A 15340-nucleotide genomic window follows, 5' to 3' on the forward strand; every position below is an offset into this window, starting at 1 on the left:
AAGGATACTGATCTGTACTGTGAGGACCCAGTGTTTGGTTCTGACTTTCAAGTTGAACCTTTTTGATGGTAAACAGCCTCCTGCTTATGTCTGTGTGTTTTGGCTTAAAAAAAAATCAATCTCTGAGAAAATGGGCTTCCTTTCAGCCCCGTCTCCTCTGATGATTGATGTTAATTCAGGAAGCTGCTGACCCAAGAAAAAAGAATTGTTTGTGCTGTTGTTTTGAATAAATAAACTTACGAAGAATCAATGGCTGTAGCTTGGAGAAATTAGGTGGTCGAGAGCATAAAGTCTCTTTCCATCGTGTCTCTCATGTAAATAAGGCTTGTAAAGGGCATTTCAGCTCCAGAAATCTTTTTGAATGATGGAGGCTTGCTACAAAGGGGAATTGTCCTTTAATTTAAAAAGAAGTGTTCTATCTGTAGTGAGGAAAGTCCGTGTTTGTGACAGAACGGGACACCTACTAATTCCTACAAATAATTCCAAACTGGCAGTAGCAAAGCGAGTGTCCCCGTCACGGGCCTTAGCTCACCTTCAGGATTGTTTGCTTTGGGACCTCAGTCTTCCCACTGCGCTTCAGAGAAACATTTCGGAAGGACTTTGGAATGTTTTATTTTGTTTGAAAATTCAAAGGCTACGTGGTCTGCCAGCCCCAAATAGTTAATCCAGGTGATTTTCGGATCCTGCTGGCTGTTTACCCACTGACCGTACGTGAATGCTTCTGCTTTGCCGCATCACGATTTCCTTGACCTAAACCACACCACCAAGTGTTACGGTCACGGAGGGAGGGTGACATCACCTACGATGTCTGTTCTTCAGGCAAAAATGTGATTCACTGGGTTCCTGGCCATGAGACTCACAGTCCACGTTATAGGCCGTCCACGACATCTGAAAATAGAAAGACAGCCTTGCTCTCTATTACCTTTTATTTTGGTACCACTTACTCAGCAATGTCTAGTAAAGAATGTGCTTCGCTTCTAAGATGATCTAATCCACAGTTTCAGCCAAACCAGCACAGATTTATGTTAGAAATACATGCAGAGTTAGGGGCGCCTGAGTGGCTCAGTCGGTTAAGCCTCCGACTTTGGCTCAGGTCATGATCTCACGGTTCGTGGGATCGAGCCCTGCGTTGGGCTCCACCGTGACAGTGCATGGAGCTAGCTTCTGATTCTGATTCTCTCTCTCCTCCTCTCTCCCTCTCTGTTCCTCCCCCGCTCACGCTTGCTCTCTCTCATATAAATAAACTTAAAAGAAATTATTTTAAATATGTGCAGAGTTAGAACTTAACATCACCATGCTAATTACAGCCTTATAAATTGCAAAAAACATAAAAATCAAGCGATAGTGTGGAAGCTAAGTAAGTTATGGTATTTTCAGGTAATGTACTATTATATAGCCATGAAGTCAGTTTCTTAATCTGTAGAATGGAGACAATAGTACCCGCCTCATAGGACTGAGATGCAGACTAAATGAGTTCACATATGTGAAGCACTTCAAATAGTGGCTGGCATGTAAATATCATAGAGCTGTTTGCTGTTTTTATTAGTGGTATGTTAAAATTTTACACACGAAGAGCTTTTGTTAGCAAAGAGAAGTATGTATGTTTCAAGTAAATACAAAATTATGGACATAATGAGATCTTAACTATGTAAAATACTTTTAGGAGGTAATATAACAAATAATGAATATAGTTATCCCTGAGTGTTACTTTTTCCTTTTTAGTATTTCATTTTTTCTATATTTTAATATTTTCATCAGATGAGTATATGTTCTGTGATGGGGGGAAAAAATGTAATTTTAGAAAGTGTCAGTAGTGTCCAAAAATGCATTTTGTCGAAAAGAAATGATCTGATACATCCAAATCTGCTCAGGCAATTCAGATTAAATAAAAAGAGTGAATATCTACCTAGTTTCAAGTCCTGACCCTACCACTTACTAGATAGTTGGTCATAGGTAAACTATTGAAACCCTAAAAGTCTCATCTGTAAAAGAGAAATAAGGTCATTTTTTTCCACTTATCTGATAATGCGGTTGAAAGGGTTGCATGGGGAAATGTATATGGACGTGCTTTACAAATACTATCTCACAGTATGCAAAATATTCTATCTAGGCTTTGTTTTCTAGATTTAAATGGTAGAGACTTTCAGGTGTAAATGGTATTAACTAAAGAGATTTACTGAAATTTTTAACAAAAAACGAATGACGTATGACTCAACAGTAAAAAATGGGTTCACCTAAGACTGTATCTTAGACTTAAGCCTCAACTGTATTCCACACTGGGATTTAGGTATCTGTGAAGTACTGATTGGGTAGCCCAGAGTCCAGTTCATTTTATGGGAAGAAAATCAGATTGACATTCTTAGGTCATTAAACAATGCTCTTGATTTAGAAGGAGAGTGGCCATTGTATGCACACACAGCTCCACCCTCAAAACCCGAATTGTCTCCTAGACTATCCCTCTTCCCTTGTTTTCTGTTATTCAAATGTAGTCTTTAGTAGGGTGAGTTAATCCCAATGAGTGTGCATGCCTGTGTATGCTCCCCCTGCTGTTTGGACAGTGAAATCCAGCAGTGCTGGTGTTGAGCAAGGAAAGTCGCACTGTCTTGTAGGTTTATGACTATAGCATGAACTTGGGAATCTGCTTTCACCTGTAATGATACTGAGACATGTCCATCATTTTCAGGTTCAGTTTATTTGTTTATTAAGTAGAGGATTCTTGGGAACGTCAAAGGAAATGGTATCTGTAAAAAATGGCTTTTGGAAACACCTAAATTACAGAAACAGGATATTTGTATAGCCTCAAAGTATCTCTCCCAAAGTGTTTATTACCGTGGACGTTTTAACCGAAGTCCACAGATGCCTTGACACTCCTCCCCCCAAAAGATAAAACCTCATTCCCCTGCCCTAGAGTGTGGGCTGGACCTTGTGACAAACCCCTGGAAAGGGAAAGAGAGGAACTTTATAGTAGAGAAACCGGACAGACACCCGCCTTGCATGTGATCAAAGTTTACATCACCAGTAATAAGACCTATTGATATCATGTATCCCCTGATGTGATAAGATGAGGAAGGCACTTCACCTCTGGGGTGGTCCTCCCCGAAATCCATAACCACCGTCTAATCCTGCGAAAACATCAAAGGAACAACATAACTGGTGAATCCTCCTCAGAAGTTTTGAAATCATGAAAGACAAAGCCTGGGAACTGTCATAGGTCAGAGGAGACTGAGACATGACGATTAAATTCAATGTGGCATCAAGGAGTAGACCCTGAAACAGAAAAAGGACATTAGTGGAAAAACCGGGGACATCAGAATGTAGTCTGTAGTGGAGTTAAGAGTATTGTACCAATGTTAACTCAGTTTTAGTAATGGAACCCTTGTTAAAACACGGGGAAGGGGCGCCTGGGTGGCGCAGTCGGTTGAGCGTCCGACTTCAGCCAGGTCACGATCTCGCGGTCCGTGAGTTCGAGCCCCGCGTCAGGCTCTGGGCTGATGGCTCGGAGCCTGGAGCCTGTTTCCGATTCTGTGTCTCCCTCTCTCTCTGCCCCTCCCCCGTTCATGCTCTGTCTCTCTCTGTCCCAAAAATAAATAAAAAAACGTTGAAAAAAAAAAAAAAAAAACACGGGGAAGCGGGTGAAGGGCACACAGAACTCTCCATACTGTACTTGGCAGCTCCTCCGGAAGTGAACAATTTTTTCAAGGTTAAATGTTAAAAAAAGAAAAAGAAACTTAATACTCAGGAAGTAACACACAGGTGTATAACTTAATTCGAAAGAAACGGTATGCTGTGCACTATATTCAGTTGTATTTAATAGAATATGTATAATCTGTGTAATTAAAAATTTGATTAATCTGGGGTGCCAGGATGGCTCCGTCAGTTAAGCATCGTACTCTTGGTTTTGGCTCAGGTCATGATCTCACGGTTTGGTGAGTTCAGGCCCCACGTCGGGCTGGGCTCGGTCAGCGTGGAGCCTGCCTGGGATTCTCTCTCTTTCTCCCTCCCTCTGCTCCTCCCCCACTCATGCTGCCTCTGTCTCTCTCAAATAAATAAGTAAGCTTTAAAAAATTTTGATGATTCTGATGAAATTTTTGACTTACTACCTTCTGTTACCATTTTAGAGCAATTCTATCATACATTTTCACTGGGCTGTTTTCTCTGCTGGCACATCAGCTCTTGTATACGTCCTTTATTCTGATGGTCATTTTTAAATATGCACAGTAACAAGCACTTTCCCTTTACTGTGGAGAAGGAATGCCATATCAAAATGGCTGAAATGGAAGCTCGCGAGAAACTTAAAACTTTACAAGTTGGTTAAATGATGTAGAAGTCAGGAAAAATAAGTAAGTCTGTTAAGCAGGATAACAGCCATGCTATTAGAATAGTTAATTTTGGGATATCACAAATCTAGCACTGTTTTCAGCACTTGATAGCTATGCCTTTATTTCATCCCTACAATGAAAACTTACAACCTATGAGGTACTCTTAAAGTTCTCAAGGTGAAGAACTTGACACCTCGAGAGGTGTCACCCTATTTCTGAGAATCCATATGCTAGGTTCATGCCATAACATGTGCTAAAGAAACACCCAGGTTACCCTGCGTGGCTTTCCAGAAGAGAAGCATTCCCTGAGCAATGGCGTAGGCCACTTTTCTCATGCACACATTGTAATTCCATTGCCTGCTAGTTCCGAACCAGACGTTAAGTCGTGTTTGCCGTCAGACCCTTTTACCACGTCCTAGGGGCTGAGGCTGTCAGTCAGAATGACTCAAAAGCTACACCTGCTGGGTCCCAGAGCACATTATATTCTCCAGCACCAATACGTGCTTTTGAAGGAAAGGAGTTGGTCCACACATGGCAAAGGCATGTATGGATTTCCTTTCTGTGCCAACACGATGAAATGCTTTTCTTTAAACAAGTCCGTGTCCTGATTTTTCAAAGACTTTATCATTCTATGAAAGGGGAAAAAGTGTGAAGACCTGATTGAAAGACTGCCCTTCCCGCTTTGATTTTTCTGAGCACCGTGGCTCTCTTGAATGCCATCTCTCCTCTCCTTTTACTCCTGTCTTTCTTCGTGGGGCCTCGCTTCTCCTTCCCTGTGTGTTTGTATTACATGGCTCATTCCAGCTGACACATTTTGTTAGTGTTCACAGACAGATGAGAAGGAGTAAAATCACTGTGAGTGTTGTTTCTCATTCTTTTAGGTCAACGGGCTTACTTTCAGAGATGGCACTCCTCGATTGCTCTGCTTGGGGCATAATTGATCAGTATCAAGTTGGCAGCATATTTTACATCTGGCTTGTTAATTTAACTCACCGCGTGCCGACTTCATAGCGGTGTTGGCTTCTCTCTTAGGGCTCCGTGTGTAACATACGTATTAAGCTGTCAAGAGGCTGGCAAGGCAAGAATGAATGGTTTGTAACTTACTCATCTGAGCCATTATAAGTAATATCTGTGGCTTCTGCATCAGACTAAAACACATGGTGGTAATTACTCTCTCACTGATCGTTAAATATTGTTTAAGGTTAGAATAATTTTAAGTAGAATCCTCATTTGAAAGCCCTACCTCTAATATGGCTTTATGGTCTCTGCACAGCACATAATTACCAAGTTTTGGGGCATTCGCGAGATTCTAGGCATTCTTTAATCAAGAAAAGCAATTTTGCCAGTTTTGTTAAAACAGCTGTCACTTTATGATACATCCACTCGTGGGGGAAAAAAAAAATGAGGTGGTATATATTAGCATCAAATATGAAAAGCTGGTGAATATTTTACCTACAAATCTCCACCTCCAAAATACAGGGATATAAAATAAAATACCTAGAAAACAGAAATTCCACCCATTTTTAAAAATTATTATTAAACCATGGCATATTAAGCAAATGATCACCCTGTGCTCCCGGGTTTCTTTATATGCATTTAGCAAGCTGTCCTGGATCATTTATAAAGAAAGTCGCGAAATCACACTTGCTATTTTAAAGATGTATTACTTGGGGCACCTGGGTGGCTCAGTCGGTTAAGCGGCCGACTTCAGCTCAGGTCATGATCTCGCGGTCCGTGAGTTCGAGCCCCGCGTCGGGCTCTGTGCTGACAGCTCAGAGCCTGGAGCCTGTTTCAGATTCTGTGTCTCCCTCTCTCTCTGACCCTCCCCCGTTCATGCTCTGTCTCTCTCTGTCTCAAAAATAAATAAATGTTTAAAAAAAAAAAAAAGATGTATTACTCTGCCAACATAATCCATACCGTTTATCCAAGTAGTTGAGACACCTCCGCTTAACCAAAACTTTAACAGATGCTACTTAGCACAGATGTGATGAACTTGTGAGAGACTGGTCACAGCTCAGAAAAGACGCCTCTAGATGTCATCTCCTTCTTTTGCCTTTGATAGGACTGCATGTAAACTGTGATATAGTGTTTTACAAATGAAAGGTAAAGTATTAATCCTTCATGATAATTTACTATATCAAAATTAATTAATTAATTAAAATGTGTTTAAAATGCCAGAAAGCATTATTCTTTGGATTTTAATGCACTTTTGTAACTTTGTGAAGGATGAAAAAGTGATGGTTTCATTATACTGTTTATAAGCTTGATAGATTTACAAAGACCAAGCATTTCAGTACAAAACTACCACATTCTTACTTGATTTTCAACTTTAAGGATTGGTAGTTTGAAAAATGCCACATTACCTCAACTTTTTAACGACTGGGTTTGATGAAAGAGAAGAGATTTTGCATAATACGAGACATTTGTGGGTCCTAGGTTAAAGGAAATGGGGAAGAAAAATTATTCGAAATGACCACATAAAAACAAAATGAAGGGGCTTTGATTTCTGGCAAGGTTGAGAGCTACAAAGTCTGGAAAATTTCCCAGTATGAAACAGTTAGAAATGCTGGATGTAATGTAATAAAGGTCCTTTCAAATGTATTGCTGACCTTGTTAGTAAGAGGTCTCCTGGGGACGAAAATAAAGAGAAAACCAAAAACCAGAGCAGTAAAGCTAATACCGATATTGCAGCTGCTTGGGGCATTTGTCAGTCTCAGTAACCAGGAGGCTTGAGTTTTAACAGCTGCATCACTACTGGAGACAGGACCTTGGGCCTGCACAAGAAGGGATTTTAGAATTAAAGCCACCATATGAAGCACAGAATTTTTGAACAGTTATAACTTTAGTAAAAGAGTAGAATAGAAAAAAAAAAAAAATCCACTTAGCAGTAAAGAGAAATGACGAGGAAATTCGTCCTAGCAAAGCAAACACTTCTTCTCTGGAAGGATATGCTGTGAATTCAGACCTCAGTTCTGTCCATAGACAAAATTGCCTAACACGTGAATTCACAACCTGAAATTACAGAAGTACACAGGGGATATGTAACCATGAGCTAGAGTCAAGCAGAAACAATAAGCAGTTGAATTAGTTCCTAATAATTTTAGAAATGGGATTAGTAGTTACAGAATACAAAACAGATGTGTTTCAAATGTTTAAAAACTAAAATTTGTATCAAAAACATAAAAAAATAAGAAAAAGAATATTTTGCTGGCAAAATAAAACTCTAGGCAGTCTTGATAAAGAACCAAAAGGACCTCTAGGAGTGAAAATTCTAATCTTTGCCTTAAGAATTTAGTTCATGGTTTAAACATCAGATTAGACACACGAGAAAATTAGCAAACCACTAGACAAATCTGAAGAAACTACTTAAAAGTAATGAATAAAGACAAAATATTTAGAAAATATGAAAGAGAAGTTAAAATATGTAGGCTGCAGTGGCACTTTTACAAAGGACTACGAATTTTTTTAAATTTTTTTTAATGCTTATTTTTGAGAGAGATTGTGCAAGAGGGAGAAGGGCAGGGGCGCCTGGGTGGCGCAGTCGGTTAAGCGTCCGACTTCAGCCAGGTCACGATCTCACGGTCCGTGAGTTCGAGCCCCGCGTCGGGCTCTGGGCTGATGGCTCGGAGCCTGGAGCCTGTTTCCGATTCTGTGTCTCCCTCTCTCTCTGCCCCTCCCCCGTTCATGCTCTGTCTCTCTCTGTCCCAAAAATAAATAAAAAACGTTGAAAAAAAATTTTTTTTAAAAAAAAGAGGGAGAAGGGCAGAGAGAGAGGGAGACCCAGAATCCAAAGCAGGTTCCAGGCTCTGAGCTGTCAGCACAGAGCCCGATGCAGGGCTTGAATTGTGAGAGCTTGACCTGAGCCAAAGTCGGACGCTTAACTGACTGAGCCACCTAGGCACTCCAGGGACTACCAGTTCTTTGATGCCCTTCCTATCTTGAGATGGAGTCCATGCCCTTGAAACCGGGCAGATTTGTGACTGGACCAAGAGTATGGTGTAAATGTTATATAATTTCTGAAGCTAAGTCATAAAAGTCTATACAACTTCTACCTTGTTTGCTAGAATGATTGTTCTTGGAACCCTGAGCTGACATGAAAGAAATCCATTAAATTACTGTGAGCCTCTGATGTTTTTGTTTTGTTTTTTTTTTTTTAAATGTTTATTTATTTTTGAGACAGAGAGAGACAGAGCGTGAACAGGGGAGGGGCAGAGAGAGAGGGAGACACAGAATCCGAAGCAGGCTCCAGGCTCTGAGCCATCAGCCCAGAGCCCGACGCGGGACTCGAACTCGCGGACTGCGAGATCGTGACCTGAGCTGAAGTCGGACGCTTAACCGACTGAGCCACCCAGGCGCCCCGAGCCTCTGATGTTTTGAGGAATACCAAACCATTCAGAGCCCAGTCCTAGCTCTTGAGGTCACTCCTAGTTGTTTGAGTGTTCCCATCCGAGGTCCCAGACATCATGGAACAAACACATTCCATCCGTGCTCTGCCCTATTAGAATTCTTGACCCACAAATAGTGGTTGTTACTAAGTTTTGCAGCGAGTTTTTACACAGCTGTAGGTAAATGGAACAGATAAGACGAGAAGTTCAAACATACATCAAGAGAGTTTTGAAAGAAGATAATAGAATGGGAAAGAGGCAATAGCTAAGGAAATAGAAACTGAGAAATTTCTAGAATTGATAAATGACAAAAACCCTTGGATCCCAGAAGCATAATGAATTCCAAACAGGAAAGATAAAAGAGACCATACTTTAATGCAGCAAAATACTATGGAACATTAAAGTCAAAGATAATACGTTAAAAGCAAATGGAGAGAAAATAAAAATAGATTACTTAGCAATGAAGTACAACCTGCATCAGTAAGTATAGTTAAAAACTGGAAACATTCTGTTAATTGACAGAAGGATTAATAAAGATATTGTGATACGCTACAACAATAAAAAGCTACCCATGCTACCCAGTAATAAAAAAATGGTTGAACAGGAACTGTGTACCTCAACAGGAATCAATCTCCCAAACATAATGTTGGAAGAAGAATATAATATGATGGCATTTAGGTAAAGTTTAAATGTGAGAAACTACACGTATGTCTCTGTGTATTCTTTTGTAGTCCATGTGTATATAAAATATAAAGACATAGTTCAGAAGGATAAACATTAAAGTCAGTATAGTGGTCACTACTAGGGGTGAGAGAAGGAAGAGGAATGTGATTGGAGAGGACTACACTCGAGGCTTGAATGTTTTATTTATTATTATTTTTTTTAATGTTTATTTATTTTTGAGAGAGAGAGTAAGAGACAGAGTGCGAGCAGGGGAGGGGCAGAGAGAGAGAGGGAGACAGAATCCGAAGCAGGTTCCGGGCTCTGAGCTGTCGGCACAGAGCCCAACACGGGGCTCGAACTCAAACACCGTGAGATCGTAACCTAAGCCAAAGTCAGACACTTTACCGACTGAGCCACCCAGGCACCCCAAATGTATTATTTTTTTAACTGGGCAGCAGCTGCATGAGTACTCATTATTCTTTGTACTTGTATGTCTGAAGATTTTATAATAGAATTTTGAACAGGAATAGGAAGATTTAATGAATAGGGTGAATAGGAAGCTATATGACTTCTTGAAGGAAATACGTGCTTAGTGTGAAAAGATTTGGAGAATAGAGATTATGTGAATCCTATTGTCACAGGAGGGTGGGAGAGACACTGGTCCTTGTCTCACAGAGTCGAAGAATTAATCTCACGGACAACAGAGAGTGAGCAAAGTGATAGAGTCTGTTGAGAGAAAGTGTAAAGCTTTCAGGAGTGAGAGGGGTCCCGACTGGGTACCCAGCAAGGATTTTTGTCCCAGACTTTTTACTGGGACCTTATCAGAAGGTTTGTGAGACTTGATTCGTGGCATCTAGCTCGGACAGGTCAGGAACAGGTTTATCTCATCCTCCTTTCTTCCCAAACTCTGCTGCCACTGACTCTTCCTCAGCCTCCCCCCTGCAGCTGAGCCTGACTCCCTGAAGGTCCCTTACCTCTCCCTGCCTAATGTTAACCCTTTCCCTATTCACTGTTTACCTTTTGGGTTAAGTAAATAGTTAAACACATAGAAGAAAGATCAAAGCAGATCTGGCATGAAATCAGTTCTACCTGACCGAGACATTTTTGAGCCTTGGCAAGTGGGGGTTGATGAACTGGTGGAGGGGAGGAAGTAAAATAGGAGATTTGGAACCTTATGGCTGAAGTCTAGGAATTGTTTATGAATGGAAGGTGTTGTTTGATAATGAACAAGGTAGAATTTGGACTTCTATATCGTTAGTGATACCACTGAAACATCTTTATAATCTTAAAAATCCTCTGATCTTTCTGAATATTTATAATAAATACCGTGCCCCATTTTGATGAAGGTGACTATTTTTCATTACTCAAACACCTGTCAGTCACTGTGATTTGTCAATTATAAATGAAGTCCTTGTAAGTAAGAATGAATGGGAAAGAGGGGGATGTGCGTGGGTGGGACTAGAGAAAGGCCGGTGAGAAGCAAAATACTCACTGATTTTTAAATTGTTAAGAACAGTGGTTCCGAGGCCATTAATGCCATTTTCTTCTTTCCAATGGTAATTTGGTCAAATGGAGAAGCATGAGTTATGGGAAGACAGCTTACTTGGAGATTTAACTTGATTTTTAAACCCTTTGGCAAAACTTTTGCTCAGTCTTTTAGTTGGATCTTTTCTTTGCAAATAGAGACTCCTTTAGATTATCGCCAAGTGTTATGGCAAGTATGTGATGTACTCGGGAGTTAGTAAAAAATACAGGGGAATCACAGGAATGGTAATAAACATTATAAAGCTGAGTAGAAGAAGAAAATAGAATCTGAATGATAGCTGGCCCACAAATACTCATCTTCCAGTAAATGATTCAGCTAAGTTTCATGTTTGCCTTCCCTACTGTAGTCTTACGTTCTCACAATTTGGATTCTTTTAAAAATTGGACTTCTATATCATGCTTCAATTGCTTTTTTCTCTACCTCATTTCAATTTTTAGCTTTATATGAGTAAGCATATGATCTTGGCTTCTAGCCAGCCTTCGAATCGGCTGCCGTGGGTCCACTTAGCTGTAGAACAAGGTCTCTAGTCTGACCCCATCAACAGGGACTTTATTATATGTGGACTAGATGAACTCAGTGATGGTGACAGTTACTTGGTCTCATTTTTATGCCCAGCAGTGTACCATCGGCAGAGTGTGATTTCCACCTAATCAGCTAGTACAAGCAAAGATTTGACGGGGTTACCACAGTTTTGATAAGTCTGTAGGCAAAGAATTACTACTAAGTTTAATATCTGGTACAAAGTTAACGTTACTAAGTTTAATCTTTGGCTTTCTCTAGTAACCTTATTGTTTCATATGTTTTGATTCTAAATTTCTACAGTGGTATTTGCCCCTCTCTAGTGCCTCTTAGAACCTGGGTTCCCCACACCTCATGACCTGATTATTAATATAAGTACTAACCTTTCTCCAAACTAGTTAATTCTTTAATCCGGCCTTAAAATAAATTCAAGCAATTGTTCATTATATTTTAGCTTAGCTATTACTAATCAGTTGCCAGGAAATGTAACTTAAAGAAAGCACCTACTGGATAAAGGTATTTGTTTGGCATAAATATTTGCATCAAATCTTAAAATACTAGCGTATGAATCTAGGAAACGATGTGTGTGTACAGGCATATGTAAAATTTATTTTTAACAGTAGGCTTAGAGGACATGTTTGCCTTGAAGCACTCTTAAAGTAGTTGGTCTAGAGTGGAACTCTTTAGCATTGCTTTATATGCCATTGAACTCAGACTTAGAATCATGATTGAGACACCCCATAATGCAAATAGAAATGTCCTGAGGTCATTGTGTAATTTTATAGGGCTCTTCACCAAAGCCCAGAAGAAGGTAGTAAATTATATTAGCATGATTAACTCCAAAAGAGCTGGCCTTTTTGGGAAGCCAGCTGAAAATCGAATTCTGTGTGTAGGCACACAGTGTATAGAATAGGCATTATATGGTGTACATATCTACATGCATTTTTCCTTTGATCAACACAGCGTTTAATTAACTGGAATGAAGTCTTCCACAAAATGAAAATATGTCTTGAAAAAAATGGCACCAATAAAACAATACCTTGAAGCTTTCTACTCTGAGTCCCAATGGATTAGTGATTTCACTTTACATTTGAAATGACAGTATAGTGGTGATTATTGCTCCTTTGGGATGGATAAGAAAAGAAATGGTGCCCAATTTTATTAGTCATTAGTATTCTCTGTTATAAGTGATATGGGAAGCTCTGAAACTGGAAGAACATGGCCTGAATATATTTTTTTAAACAAGTAAATTATCTTTCAGTATTAGTAAAAATGTAGTTTGTCTGCCTTAGAAAAAGAAAACCTTCAAACATAATTTAGCTTGTCTGTCATTTTAAACACTTCTGAAGACATAGCCCCATGGTCCAGGCCCATTTTTCTTTGTCAGGAGATGGTTCGTTGGTTCCTGGGTGAAAGTTTTGACATTGATGCTACATTCTGAGTACTTGAGAAACCAAAGGGTGCCAGTTATTCTGGGATTAAATAATGGTGTCTCCTCTGTCAGTCAGACATTTGCAGTATTCTGTGTATGGTCTGAAATCATTGAAATGCCCTCTTTCCTTACATATTTTTATTATGATACTATTGATTACCATTCTTGTTAGATTTCTCTTTGTTACTAGTCATCTTTATAGGGTCTTCCATATGCAGTCCAGTCTTTCTCATCCCCACATTTATTGCTGGATGGATTAAGAAATCCATTCCTGAAACTATGTTTTGATCTCCAAGCAAAACAGCCTACTCTTCCAGCTGTATCTTGGTAAGTAATCCTCGCAGTGGAGCGATTGCTCGGAACCATGCTGAAAGTCCTTTCCCTGACCATTTTCGGCTTCTTCCTTGAGCGTTCATCCAGTTCCCCTCCCATCTCTCAACTCTCAACACATACAAAGTAGGGGAAACTGAGCAATCTCATGGCCCCAATCTTCACATACCTGCCCAGTCATGACAGCTGTGAAGTAATAAAGATTTTTATTCCTGATTTTCTTGAAGGGGAGAAGAATCACTTTTTAAAATTCATCTCAAAGCCAAACGTTATAAAAATCTTTTTTTTTTCCTTATTAACACAGTATTTATTTGTCTTCCCTCTGTCAAACCCTGAGTCAAGAATTTTCCCCAGGCTGCCTGGCAGTGGGAGGGAGGTATTCCAAAAGGAACACACAGGGCAGACACTGGGGAAAGACCTATGGGAAGTGGAGACAGCTCTGTCACATGGAGAAGATGATGAGAAAGGCCACCATCATGCAAAAGAGTCCCGTGGCCTCCGGGAGGGCAAAGCCCAGATGACGTAGGAGAAGAGCTGTTGCTTCAGAGAGGGGCTCCTGGCATAACCAATGATGAGGCTCCCGAACGCAGTCCCAGTTCCAGCCCTGGAGCCAGCCACCCCTACCGTGGCAACCCCAGCCCCAATGCACTTGGCTGCTGTGTCCTGTCCCTTGAAATGGCGCTGGTTCGGAAGCTGCGGCTGGGAATACGTGAGGTCGGGGGGTGTGGGACTGCCAAGCTGCCAAGGCTCCATCCGTCAGTGTCTCCAGTGGTTTTAGCAACACTGCAGACAGTGATGGGCTCAGCAGCTGAGAGGTGCTCCTGACCAAGAAGGGGCAGACTAACTTTGCACTGAGGGGCTTTGGCAGGAGAGTAGTTCCCAGTGCAGAGAAGATGGGGCGGAGGGGGGATCCTCTTCGGATAGCTCTTCCTAACACCCTTCAAGCGTTTTCCAGCAGCCCCTGGTCATCTCTCTTTCTTAGAAATCAGTGTTTCTTAATATTGTCAATGACTTAATCACATTTGTTAAGCATCTGCTTCGTGTCAGACGATGCGCTAACCACATTATAGGCATTATTTTTACTTTGCCCAAGCGGCCTTATGCGGTATGCTCTTTTTTTTTTTAATTTTTTTTTTTATGTTTATTTTTGAGACAGAAAGAGACAGAGCATGAACAGGGGAGGGTCAGAGAGAGGGAGACACAGAATCTGAAACAGGCTCCAGGCTCTGAGCTGTCAGCACAGAGCCCGACGCGGGGCTCGAACTTGTGGACCGCGAGATCACGACCTGAGCCGAAGTCAGCCGCCTAACTGACTGAGCCACCCAGGCGCCCCTGCGGTATGCCCTTTTGATATCTTTGTTGTTTTGGAAGGGGAAATTGAAGTTCAGCGACTTGAGTTACATACCCCTCGTTACACAATAAGGAAGTCATGGAACCCTGGTTCAAACCCAGGCAGTCTGATCTGATTCCAGAAGTTGCTCTCTTGATGGTCATATGCACTGAAATCAGTAAAACTGTGTGTAATGCTGCCTGTGTCCGCACACTGAGGATAGAAAGAAAGATGGCCATACCCAACTCGGTCTCAGTAGCCTCTAAAAAAGAAAGGCTATTAAAAAAAGGTGGGGGGGGGGGGGCGTCTATTAGAGGAAGGGAGAAGCAGGATAGCAAAACACTAAGACTTTAGAGAAGAAATTATTTTTGAGCAAAGTTTCAGTAGGTGTGGCCAGATTGTGTAGCGTGGCTCAAGGCTGAAGAGAAAAGGGGAGTGGTCCTGAGAGGGTGACCCCTGTACCAGTGCCGTCTCATCCCTTGGGAAGTTGTTAGAAATGCAAACTCTCAGTCCCACCCAGACCCGTGGAATCCGAAACACTAGAGGGCAGGCCCAGGATTTTGCTTTGTTGCAAATCCTTACAGGTGATCCTGATATGTGTTCAATTTTGAGAGTCATTGTAAATGCTCAGGTGAGAACACAAGACTTATTTCAAGAATTTGAATATTATTTTCACTTCTCTTCCTTGCAACCAGAAGGAATAGATCTGGGTCTGATTCCACCTTGCCTGTCTCTGGCCCAATAGTTTTTGCAAAGAGAAGCAGTTGAGGATATATTCTCTTTTTATTTATTTTTAGTTAAAAAAAGTACACTTTA

The 15340-nt window shown here is 40.9% G+C and overlaps 1 protein-coding gene and 1 pseudogene across 1 annotated transcript in view; one reads left to right on the forward strand and one right to left on the reverse strand.

The window, feature by feature from the left end:
- Nucleotides 1–15340, forward strand: part of EXOC4 (exocyst complex component 4) — a 750526-nt gene that overhangs the window by 393174 nt on the left and 342012 nt on the right. The gene's annotated exons all lie outside the window — the stretch shown is intronic.
- The window catches only part of LOC145712828 (ATP synthase F(0) complex subunit C2, mitochondrial pseudogene), a 45601-nt pseudogene continuing 43897 nt past the window's right edge, over nt 13637–15340 (reverse strand).

Source organism: Panthera onca, chromosome A2 (assembly GCF_046562875.1).
Source record: "Panthera onca isolate mPanOnc1 chromosome A2, mPanOnc1 haplotype 2, whole genome shotgun sequence".
Taxonomy (NCBI): domain Eukaryota; kingdom Metazoa; phylum Chordata; class Mammalia; order Carnivora; family Felidae; genus Panthera; species Panthera onca.